Here is a 13748-nt window from a genome sequence, read left to right as displayed (position 1 = left end):
TGATCTATAGGAAAAGACCCAACAGCACAGTTCCAAGAGTGTTTATGTTAGCGTATTATTGCGCCATGGGCGGATCACAATTTAATATACAAATAGTATTGGTATTCCAGATTGCTTTATAACAACACTTTAAAAGCCATGTTATTGTTAATATATATATATATATATATATATATATATATATATATATATATATATATATATATATATGCAAGGATTTGTTGCATAGGGAAGAGACTCTTGATGTCATAGCCAGTAATTTTACGGAACGGAGAAAGAACAGAAAAATGAAGTTTTGTAGCCTGAGCCTCTAGCTAATCATCACACAGGGTGCTATTTAGAAAGTATATTTAGAGACAGACACGGAATTTTGCAAGATTTAATGTTTTTATGTATATTTTGAACATAATTTTACATTGGTCAGGGAATTCTAAACGAGATAATTGAAAACGAAAGGAAAAAAAAAAAATAAGACATATTACAAATTCAATGAATTGTCTACATACTTTGGCCAAAAGCAAAATACACTGTGCATGTATTAAATCGAGGCAAACAGTGACGTTCCAACAAAGTGTTATTCGTGTGAGAATATATTATAAAAAGGACACAAGTGGTAGGCTGTAGTCTGTTACATCTGTCATTGTCTATATGGGGTGTGTGTGTGTGTGTGTGTGTGTGTGTGTGTGTGTGTGTGATTAGTATTTTTCATGTAGCTTTAAAAAAAAATTCAGTCATCGCTACGATGTCTGCTGTGTGGCAGTTTATAGTGATGTCTAGCACTGGGGCATCACGCCTCAGACATGTAGCATGATGTCCCACCCACCCACCCAGTCACATTGTCCGAAAAGCAGGCCGACCAGTCTTAACACTAACTCTTAATGTTGAGCGCCAAGAGAGGCAGCTATTAGTACCAATTTTGTAAGTTTTTTGTATGACTCGGCCGGGGTTCGAATCCACGACCTACCGCTTCCGAGTCGGACGCTCTAACCACTAGGGCATTGGAGAGTTCGTCTATATGGTAATTATGCGAGTATGGTTTTAATTAGGAAATAGTTCTGTAAATGTTTTTACGTTAAGAAAATTCAAATATTCTTTGCATCCGAACTCGAGGGGCAAATTAGCATATGGCCTAAAAACTGAGAAATCCTCGATTGTCAGTTTTGAAAATACTTTACTGCAATACGTGTATAGTAGTTGATATCAATAACTTTGTCTTGCAAACATACTCTGAGCTCATTTAGTACTTATCTTGTCAAAATGCCCAATATATCCTTTCTGTGTGTCGATCTCAGTTGCAAAACATTGAATTGTACACAAAAAATGTGATTTATAACAATTAACACAAATATCCAATATTTCAAATTACCGTATTTGACCGTAGAGCCATTCCTCTCATTTCACTATGAACACAATTATTTTGATTACAATTATTTACTATTAATCCATTTTATAACATTTTAGATATACTCTGTTAAGAGATTTGATGAGATGAATATATCTTCTACTAAACGAGAGTCAACTTCGTAATAACGCCGATAATTTTCGGGATGATTGAAAAAAGCCTGGTACTTATATTTCGTTGTGTGGGGTAAATAAATATGGCGTATTGATAAGGCGCGTTTATACGGTATTGGTAACTTCACCTATTAGTTCTCACAATTCCACGTATGGAAATATGCGGTTGATATACATAAATACCTCTGCCTGTTGAAGTGTCATAAACAATACATACCATTTCTTGAAACAGAAACTGAGGCCCATATCAAGGTCAGCTTTATAAATATGGACGTTAAAGGACGCGTCCATCTCAATAGACACATACGGTATACTAATTTGTTTACATAAACACCTTAGGAATACCATTACATTGGTCTCATCGATTTTAACGTGCAGAGTTAGTTGTTGATATAGATTGCACTCAGTTGACACTGTACTAAAATATGCAAATAAGAACATGAATTGCCAATAGGCCAATCAGTTCTGGAGCAGACAAAGCTTTTTTTAAAAGCATCCGTGGACTGATATAGCATATGGTGCAAATAATTAACATGTTTATTTTCACTGCATTCAGTTGCAAGCATAAATAATACATGAATGGGAAAGGAAGGAAAGGTCGTATTTCAGCAGCATGATACCATCAGTAATATGTTAACATTACTGCTTAAAGCAGCAAAAACGAAAGCAAGTCTAACGTACATTCTAGTACTGTACTTTTAGCATAATTCTTAAGGGTATTCTGTCATTATATGATTTGTTCTTTAAATATTTTGGTATTGCACATACCTATTTACTGTAATACATTTGTTGCGGTTGTATTAAGTTACTTAATATTCAAAGATAATATCGCTGTGATTTTGTGTGTTTTTTTTTTTTTTTTTTTTTTTGTTCTTCTTCTGTTTCGTAAGTTACCGTATGACGGTAAAATCTGAATCGTTTCAAAGTTATTAGACAAGAAAGGAAAGGTTACTTGATATTTCGGTGTCATGCATTTTCTCAGTGATTTATTAGACGAGTATCTTTATGCAGTTGGAAGTACTAACATGCTATCCCTTTGTCCCTTTGATTATAGGTGGTAGGTTCAATGATCGTGGTTAACATGATTAGTTATACTCGGTGATCAATATATTGATATTGCATAGCCAAAAAATACTTTTAACAGGTATCGATTGGAACAAAAGAAGACTAAACTCGTTCTTCTTGTAAAAGAAAAGAATTAACTTCAGTTTGTACGACATCTATTTTTAATTTATATTGCTAATTATGATTTTTTTTCTTCTTTTGCATGTTTTTAATGTAATTTCAAACGCTTACTTTTATTATTAACAATTTCTCATTTCATTTTATTTACGTCACAGTTCTATAATTTGGTCTGAATCATTTTGCATATGCGCTCACAGAAAACTAAAGTCCCGCATCCATAGCACTGGTTTATTGTTTGGGACAGTTATAACAAAGATAAAGACACATCTCTGTTGAAAATGCAGTCCATCAAGTTAAAACAATGTACAGAGTATATCACAGGCTTTACATATATGAACGGAGTCAATATAGATTGTGTCCAGATGTCGAATTCTGTTTTAAAACAACATTCTAGGCCTTCATTTAGATATATTGATACATGTAGTGTGAGTTCAGACTTCTAGTAGTTCATAGAGAATGATTATTTCACTTTCTAATGACCTGTTGTAACTAAGCTTTGAAAAAGAATACGTAATAACTCTTTACACTAACATTATGTAATGAACACATTTAGACAAATAATAATAAAATCAAGCTAACTCTCTATACGCCTCACACAGTATCATACTCCAAATAGCACATGGTCTATGTACAAGCTGTTGATGCACAGATATACATGCAGCAGGCTCTTGGGGCTTTACGTTTTGAAACAAAACGAAAAACTAAAAGTTTTGGACGATAGCAAATAAATGTGATGATCGAATACAACAATTTGGTACATATAAGTGTATATAGTTTTGGTTGCTGTATTTATATGCTATATTCCTAATAGACTTGAGTACATGCATTAGGAACGGTTAAATTGTAAACTTATTCGCTGATAAAAAATATTCGCAAGCTGAAAAGATTTTCTGCCTAAGTAGATAAACTTTAAAACCGTGTGCCGATTGCCCGATTACGGCGTTAGATCCAGAGCTGTAGGAGTCGTCTCCCTTATAAATCGTTTTGTTTCCCGCTATTGCAACGTATCCGTTCACTCACTTTATATCAAAATTAATGTATAGTTGTCGTCCTTTTCTAAAGATAATTTTCTGATTGTTCTAAATTGATATACTTAAAGTCGTTATGAATTACTGTCACAGCATACTACGCCAAGAAATAATTAAATTTACTGACTGTTTTATGCAACTTGTCAACGCTAACATACGTTTTAAAAGTTTTTGACATAAAGGGTATTCTCAGACAAACCCCTATTGTGTCTTAGGACAAAAGGACAATCGTACCCATAAACCATGAGCTAGCAAAACAAATACGCAAACAGTTTCTAAGTCGATTACCTAACTCTAGGACCTATCAAGGAAATAATCATCGTCGTCCAGCAAAAAAGGGCTGGCTCAGAGACAATCGGGGCCCCGACTGACCGAGTGGTCTAAAGCGCTCTCCGTTACGGATCACTGCCATCTCATGTCTGTCTGCGTAGGTTCGAGTCTCGGATTCGGCCAATGTGGGTATGTGAGAAAGCTTGCCAGTAGCTTCTCGAGGGTCGGTTGTTCTTTCCGTGGATTTCTCGGGTTCTTCCTCCACCATTAATACTGGCAGCCATGTATAGCCTATCGTGTGCTGAAAAATGGCGTTAAACCCTAGACCAACTACAACAACAACAGAGACAACCCCTTGATATAAGACTACTGCCGTTTTTATCATATTAATTCAAAAACAAATTTTACACAGCCACTTGTCGAGATATTTTTAAAGTCATAGCTTTCGCTATATTTTAGACTCATCGTCATGACAAAATAAATATAAATTAATCTTACCACTGATACGAGAGCACTATTCTAACATCTTTATCAAAATTCCATGTGAGACTATCGATTTATCGACATTACATTTTTGTTAGCTCGTGATCAACTGTGATCAAAGTATATATATTCTAAGATATCAGATTCTAAAAATTATCAATAACATTAGAGACCGAGCCTGTAATCCAAGCAACCTTATCAAAATAATATGAATCATCTTTACGAGCAAGAGACAACTTTATCTTATTTCTGCTTTTGAAATATATGTTATATTTCTCATCGTCAAGCATAATCGTCATATGCTTACCTCGGAAAAGAATTCATTTCATCTTTAATGTAATGTCCTCTACAGTAATATATTCCATGTTATATCTTTTTACTCAAAATTTACCGAGCATCGTTTTTCATATTTGAGAACTGTGTTCGGTATCATATCAACAAGCATATCATCTTTAACTCCTAGTTCCTGTATCAGATCTAGCATAATACATTTCTCACCTCTGAGATAAGCTCGAAGTTCATTAGGAATATTGTTGTAGGTCGCTATCCCTATTTTACAGGTCTGATTTTTGTTCTTGTATTGGGACTCGACCCTTTTATTGCTGATAATACAATACCTGTTGCTGACACTGTCAGGAGCAATAGGTTTGCTGTTACTGATGCTGATGCTATTCCAGATGTTGTAACATTGTAATGTAGTTTAGCACGCCTATTATTGCACTGCAATATCTTCTGGCGCGTTTGATGCAGTAAAGATTTTTTTATGATAGTACTTGTGTTATTTGATTAGCTCATACCTGTCGCTGTCCTAGAGACCAGAAGAAATATGATTAAAGTCAATAATTTCAGATCACCCTTTTCAATCAGCGTTCGAAAATTAGTATTAACAGTATCAGCATGAACCTCTCTGTAATCATCATATAATGCAGACGAGAAATCATTATATATGCAATATGTTAAAACTTGATGATCTGATGATAAAGATAGAGCATCAAAATATGTTGGTATTTCAGTAATATAATTGACTCTATCACGATAAATATCTTCTGTTTCATCGGTATAACTAATAACATAACATAACTATCCCAGTTTAAAATTTGTAAGCACTATATATTGCTTGAGAATTGCATATGCTGTTACAAAACTCAGAAGACCTTTAATATCTGCTTCTTCAATATTTATGTCATTGTTTAGGTTTAGGTATCCATCAGTTAACTTTTTAATATTTTTCTATTTTGGTTCTGTCAGTACCTTTTCAACTTCTTTATTTTATCGTTTTGTCAATGCAATGTTTTTAGAACTATGATAAGCGTCATAATCTTCATCAATATTAGGTTTTACATTGTAATATCGTCAAGCTCCAGATATGATCCACCATTTCCAAAAAGGTCTTAATAGTCAGTGCTTAGTACACACAATATTCGATGTTTAGCACAAGTGTTTGTGAGCTTACGTCTTTTTTAATAGAACTTATATTTCCTTATTTCAGCTAGTTTGTCAAGCTCTTCATGAATTTCGTTTAGTCTACCTTGCTCTGGTTTCTAACCACCATGGCATTTTATTTTAATAATGTTAGATTTGTCGATCGTCAAAAGACTTTCTTTATTTAGCTCAAGCAGTGTATTTATCAACAACTACTCAACCTTTATTAGTTGTTCCTCACAGTCACTCACCTGACGGTATTTATTAATTATCTGAAAGTCTTGATTGCTTATTTCAGTTCACGGCCTCTCATTCACGTAACTCTGACAAAGTTGTCATTGGTCTCATTTATACCGGATGAATCTCAAATTAATTTTTTCATTCGAGTAATTATAATTACTGCTCTTGCTTCTTCAACATTTCTGGGTTTAGCGAATCAGTATCAGCTATTTCGATCTCCGTTTTCGGGTTTAGTATAACATTATAAAACTCTTTGCGACTCTGATCGATGGTGGATTAATAGACATTATTTATTATACTTACATTAAATCATCAACTGTATATATCTGAAACATTGTAAGGATTTCTATCGTTGACAACATAAATCCAGAAATACGAGTACTTGTTTGTGGTTACTTCAGGATCAAGTGTAAAGTACTGAAAAGTAGTAATATAAACAAGCAATGTCCTATACAGAGTAGTCAATTTTGAATCATCAGACGATCCCTCTAATCTCCATTTGTGTATACACCCTCTATTAGCACCTGATTTACCTAGCAGTTGAAATTCCTAATGGGCATTGTATTGTTATCCAAAAGTAACTTATTTATCCGCTTGTGTTCCACTCTGACCGACCAGATGATATGTTAAACATAAACGCATGATTAGGATTATTTCCAGAATAATAACGTGACGCAGATGCAATAAAACCCCAACGATTGTTAACATCATCCTTGAGATGTGAGATGTGACCAACAATATTTTTAGGTTGTTTTGTACTACCACTAATTGCAAGAGATTGGGTAACACTATCTAGAGATTGGGCAAAACTATATACGTACTGTTTATTTACAAGAACAAATGCAGTACTGAAGTTACTCGCTAATACAGCAGCGATGAAACCACTGACAATAAAACAAGAAGTTGATTTTGCTGCAACAAATTCGTGTCATGTTTGCAAGCGGGCGTTTAGGCCTGCGCTTGTACCTGAAGATCACATAAAGGATCACTGTCATATTACTGTTAAGTAATAAAGGATCACTGTCATATTACTGTTAAGTAATAAAGGATCACTGTCATATTACTGTTAAGTGACGCGGTCCAGCACATGACAAATGTAGTTTAAAATATACCGCAAAATATATTCATTATATTATCTTTCCCCATGTTCGTGGTTATGATTCTCATAATATCGTTGAGGCGTTTGGGAACACGGATACAATAAACTGTCTGAAAATTAACGACAACGATAAAATAAAATGTATTTCTAATGACACTGAAAATTATATGTCAGTGATTTATTGATAGTTTGAAGTTTATAGCTGCATCGCTGGACGAGCTAGTAAAAGGCTAAGGTAAGCTTGATACTTTGACTGAGCATTTCGGTGACAATTCAAACATGTTAAGACGAAAAAGTATCTTGCCTTTGGATATCTTGACAACTGGGATAGATGAAACAAGTTTACCAGACAAAAAAAAAGTTTTATTCTCGGTTAAATCTTGAGCGCGTTAGTGATGATGACTATGATTATGCTGAATCGATATGGGACTCGTTCACCTGTGAAAACGTCGTTGATTATCATGACCTGTATCTGAATACAGATGTGTTGTTGCTCGCAGATATATTTGAAAAGTTCAGAGATGGCAGCTCTGGTAACTACGGACTTGATCCAGCTTGGTATTATTCAGCGCCGGGACTAAACTGGGATGCATTACTGAAACACAGCAAATTTAAAGTTGCGATTGTTAACATAAGCAGATATGTTCTGTTTCATCGAGCGCATAATCTGAGGCTGAATAAGTGTCCCTACAAAAATGTGCTAGCGCCAACAATACATATTTACAAGAATAAGATAATATAGCGCCATCAAGTTGTATAACTTATCTCCATGAAAATAATCGGTAAGAATATGCCATGTCTGAGTCTATTGTGGTTTCGGATCGACCAGTGAAAAACAGACAATATTAGTTATTTTGTTGGAATTGATATTTGCCATCCTGTTGAGTGTCCTGATAAGCATAATTATTATCCATTTAGTCCATAATCTATGCTAATCTACTAAAGTTTATTGTTAATTAAGCAACACAATTATTCTCATTGTAAATATCTTGTTCATAAACTAATTTCTAATTTGCTTAACAAGCAAAGATACGTTTGGCGTTACAAAAATCTGCAACAGGCATTTTATCATGGTCTGGTATTAACAAACGTTTATCGAGTTTTAAACTTTAATCAGTTATGTTGAATGAAAGATTATATCGACGTTAATACTAGCCAAAGATCAGTTGCAAAACCAGAATTTGAAATAAAACTTTTTCAAGCTCATGACCATCAGCATCTTCGGCAAGACCATGGAAAACATCAGAAAGAGAGTCAATGATGAGATCGTTAATAACGTGGAACGTCGTGATAATCCGGTTGCATCTGATGATTTTGTTAGTATGAAAATATTTAATGAAAATCTAGTAGCCGTTCATAAAAGAAAGAAAAACTTGAAGTTGAACAAGCCAGTTTATGTCGGTATGGCAGTACCTGAGATATAAAAGAAGTTAATGTACTGGTTCCACTGTGATTTTAGTAAGGTTAAGTGGCCTGATGTAGAGCTGTTATTTACAGACAATGATTCACTAATGTAAAATATAGAATCTGATGATATTTATCAAGAGTTGTAAGATAGCGGATATTTATTTGATCTTTCAGATTATCCGCAAAAACAGCTGATTTTACTGTGACAATAACAAAAATGTTATAGGAAAATTTACGGATGAAACAAATTTTGTTCCTATCGTTTAGTTTATCGGATTACGAAGTAAAACGTACTGTTTAAAACTGTCAGATAATAAAGTTAAAAAACGAGCGCAAGACATCAGAAGAAATGTAGTAGGCAAGGTAATCGGATTCGATAATTGTAAGGCCGCGCTCTACGGATTTTCTAGCAATGTGGAGATGATAACAATAAAATCTAATCGTCATAAAATTGAGATTAAAGTTATCATAAAATCTGGTCTGTGTAATTTTGAAGAAAGGAGATAATATTCTGATGAAATTAACATATTCGCGTTAGGATATAGACAGTGTGATTGTTCTGTTAACAAGTTAGACTTTTTATATTTGTTATTACAGTACATTTTTTTGTGAATGTCAAAAACAGATGTGGTAAACTATTAGTAATCCATCTCAAACAATCGCAATAGTCTTATATTTATAGGTTACTGCATTTGTATGGGAAAATTTGAACGAGTTTTCGGAATGAATACTGCACGAACTTGTGAGTGCAGTATATCCTTCCGACAAAACGAGTTCATATTTTCCCATACAAATGCAGTAAACTTTGTATTTATGCTCATTTTTTTTTCTACCTAAGGTTTAAAAATACACTACAAGAAACAACGTGAATGAATGAATGCCGTATTCCAAACTAAATACACAAGCGCAGATTTGACATTACAAAATGACATCATTATTAATGCGCACATAGCTCCGCCCAGATAAATTTGAACTTAGTCGCGCGGTCGACATAACTTTCGAAAGAAAATTGCGTGTCTAGTTAAAATTGAAATTTGCAGTCATATTGTGAATGAATGCGCATTGCAACGACTTTTCCATTTGATCTGGAGTGAATATATTTTGGTATTTTGTTTCGGTTCGACGAAAGTTTGTGATTTTGGACTGGATTCAGCTTTGCAAATTATATATGAAATACATCGGATTGAAGTGGCGCGGGAGAGGCGTATTTACGTCTGCAGATGTGTTTCTGTTTCTGTTATTGAATGCTAGAAATCATAAGGTGGGAAAATATGAAGTCTTTCAATTGCAATTTTCAAAAAGACGCTATGGAATTTAATGTGTATTTCATTTTGAGCGCAGTGAGGAGGATACAATTGCACTTATCAGAGAAATTACAGCACACTTTCGAAATGTGTCATCCAGATTGAAAACCTATGACATGGCTCATGTAATTCGGATTTGCAGAATTAAGGAAAAACATTTTGAGGAAATTCAGGATGTAAAACTGTTAGAATATTTTATTTGGCCATTATACAGTACAGTATATTCCTTGTCAATTGTATCTTATTTGTAAAGACATGATCGTCCGTCTTTCATATAATGTAACTAGCCTCAATTCGTATCATTGTATCAACGCTGAATGTGCCAAAACAGCTGGGTGTTTTTTTTTTGTTGTTTTTTGGGGTTTTCTTTGCAGTCTGCGAAACATGTTTTAGTTCATTCAGAAACAAATTTAAATAACCACAACGTAAAGAGCTTCTTATGCGAGTGTATATGATTTGTTTACAAATCAAAAGTGCTGGTGTCTGCGTCATTGCTTGTTTACAATAGAAAGTAGTTCCTTTGTTCACGTGAATGCTATATGTGTATTGTCGCGCGCGTTCAATATCGGGGAATACTGAACGATTCCGACAATGTAAAGTTAACGGGGAAAAAAATGAGCATATAATAAAGTGGGATTTTGTCTGAGCCTACCCTATTTTTTTGGACGACGATGATTTCCTTGATTTGTCCTCGAGTCAGAAAATTGACTAAGAAATCGATTTCTTTCCCTCGTATTTGTTTTGCTAGGTTGGGATCTATGAGTAACATTGTCAAAAATAGGGATTTGGCTCAGAGACCTCCTTGATGCTCACTTCTATAACTAACATACTAACATTGAATGGTGACGTACTATTAGTGTCTGTAAAGGCATCAAATGATAAAACATGAAAGACCGGGATCCCCATATGAACTACAGATGCAATTAAGTCTCCATGCAACAGAAGAAGAATCGCTTAATTAAATTTTCTCGCTAGTCGGTATTAAAGACAGAATCCTTACAACAAGCATAATGAATAATGAACACATACCAATGCATTTGCTTTATAACAAGCGTTATTATTAATTTTGAGTATCATTTGTACTTGTTTAAACAGATACATGACGAGCCTCACTAACTACTGTGCATTTAGGTCTACTCTGAGTATTGTTTGTTTCATGAAGAATTTGATTAATTATAAATTTGTTTGTGAAAGTTAATAAATACATAATAAATAAAAAAAATGGGGGCTAAGGTTTCAAACAAGAAACATTTAAGGTTTAGCGTCTACAAAAAAACAAAAACATTTTCATCAGTAATACATTTATCTGATTCTTTGAATCTTTTACCTATATAAAGCCGCAAAGCTATATTAAAACAGCCTCCGACGTCGGGTGAGGTATATAGTCGGGTGAGGTATATCGTCGAGTGATGTATATCGTCGGGTGAGGTATATCTACAAGCATACGCACACTTTGAAGATACACGTCTTTTTGAAGGACGGACTGGACAGTGTAAAGAACTTGCTGGGTTAAGATGAAAACATACCCAGTGCTTCGTGACCTAGTTTACTAGCTTACTTGTAATATCTCACAACGCTGTGATTCGGAATCGTGTTAAGACGCTTTGTACATTTTAAATTGTGTCTGTGAAAACGTGGAATTGGGTGCTCAAGCCGCATTGAAATGTATCAGACTGAACTCATTTTAAAGAAGCACTTGTCGGTAAATTGTATACATTTTTAAAACTGAAATAGGTTTAGAACGGATGGACGGACCATAAACATGAGTTCTTTTACATCCCAAATTGTTGTAATAATACTCTAGAATACTGTACTGAACTATGGCTCACTTAATCCGACGAAAAGGCGCTATACTCTGTTCTCTATGATATAAAATGAAACTTTTCACTTTTTCATTAAGTGGAAACGAAGCCACATCGGACATATTATTTAAATTTAAATTCATTTAAACCACATACTAATTCACTTGACTAAATATATAGCTGAGTTAAGACTGACTGTCTAAAGCGCTCACCGTTCCGGATCACTGCCATCTCACCTCTGTCTGTGTGCATTCGAGTCCAAGGCTCGGCTAGCATAGGTACGTGGGAAAGCCTGCCATTAGCTTCTCGTGGGTCGGTGGTTCTTCCATGGGTTTTCCAGGGTTCTTCCTCCACCATTAATACTGGCCGCCATGTATAGCCTATCTTGTGCTGAAAAATTGCGTTAAACCCTAGAACATCAACATCAACATTAAGACTGACTACTAGAAGTCATATATTGACACAACAACATTGCAGAGTGTGCACATCTTTTCAAAAATATCCGAAACTATAATATTCTTTTAAGTTGTATAAATATATAAAACGTACTCTTCGATTTCAAATGTGAAAGGAGTTTCCGATCATCGGTGAGTAAGTTGAAATGAGCACGAAATAAGCCGAGCGAAATGATCAGCAAACAGGAGATAGTTTGACATCGCTTTCATAAACAACTGCCTCTTTTTTTCTACTTAAACTAGAATATTTATAGTCATATTGTGAATGAATTCGCCGTGCAACATGTTTCCCAACTGGTCTAGAATGGATTTATTTTTTTCTTCTGTTTTTGTTGATTCTACTCAGTTTCGTTGGATTTAGTAGTTGTTTCAATTTCAGACAAAATGCATGTATGTGACTTAAGGAGGGAGCCTGGGACACGTTTAGACACAGCTGCAAGTGTGTTTACGTTTTGTCATTGAATGTTTGGAATCATAATGTGGAAACATATGGACTCTTTCAATTGTAATTATCAAAAAGGAGCCGTAGAATTTCAAGTTCATTTCATTTTGAGTACATCAGCATATAACAGTCAAGCTCAAGGTCAATATAGCAAGACAAGCGTGTACACATTAATTTTAGATTTTAGTTACTTCTATAATTCACTTAATATGCATTTTGGAATAATTCATATCGCATTAACAACTTCGCTAGTTAATGCTGTAATTTCAGTAATTATAGTAGAAATACAATTTCTCGTGTTATTTTAAAATAACAATTTATGCACTTCTAATATTTCATCTAGGAACCATTTTCATGAGTTTGAGGTATTTATAGTGACATTTAGTTCCTGTTCTTTGAGAGTAATATTTTGCAAATCGCAGCGGTATAAATGTAAAAGAGTTCACTTTGAAGTCGGGACACATCGCAAAACTGCGTTTGGGTGATCACTGGTGACGTTTTCGCACAACATATCCACCCTTTCTTTTTAATTGTTTGTGGTCATTGAAGGAGTCCAATTTCTCTTCACATACCACACTTTTACGAATTTAAATATAAGGGACACAAATCATCTCTGTGTTTGAACAATCTCATGATATGTTATGTCCCCTATCCTATTGCTCTCAGTTAAATATAACGATATTTCTAAGTGATAAAGTCATTTTCTGCCCACGATTGCCCAATATTGCATATTATATGAATGGAGAGATTTTTCCCAATAGTATTCCTACCCCTTTCAACAGCAGTAAGCAAAAATATTAAAAAATGAAAATAAGAAGGAGTTAAGTCAAACAGATACAGCAAGTCCTCACAATTTTCCCATGAACAATAACGATACAAATCAACCGTACAAGGAAAATGCCCGAATGTCAGACCTGATGTCAAAAGTTCGCATTTTCACCACCGTGAGGTATTTCCGTGAATCTAGTTGATTGCTGAATTTTCAGTCTCTTGCTGTATAATGTATCTGAATCATGCATCTTGAATAAAATGTGTATAGTATTTATTCGAGATCTGACCCTGTTAAACTTTTAATCCAGTTCAATGCATCAGGTGT

Source organism: Sinohyriopsis cumingii, chromosome 8, assembly GCF_028554795.1.
Source record: "Sinohyriopsis cumingii isolate HCF-2022 chromosome 8, ASM2855479v2, whole genome shotgun sequence".
Taxonomy (NCBI): Eukaryota; Metazoa; Mollusca; class Bivalvia; order Unionida; family Unionidae; genus Sinohyriopsis; species Sinohyriopsis cumingii.
The sequence above is the reverse complement of the archived record's forward strand: the minus strand, read 5'-3'. Positions refer to the sequence as shown.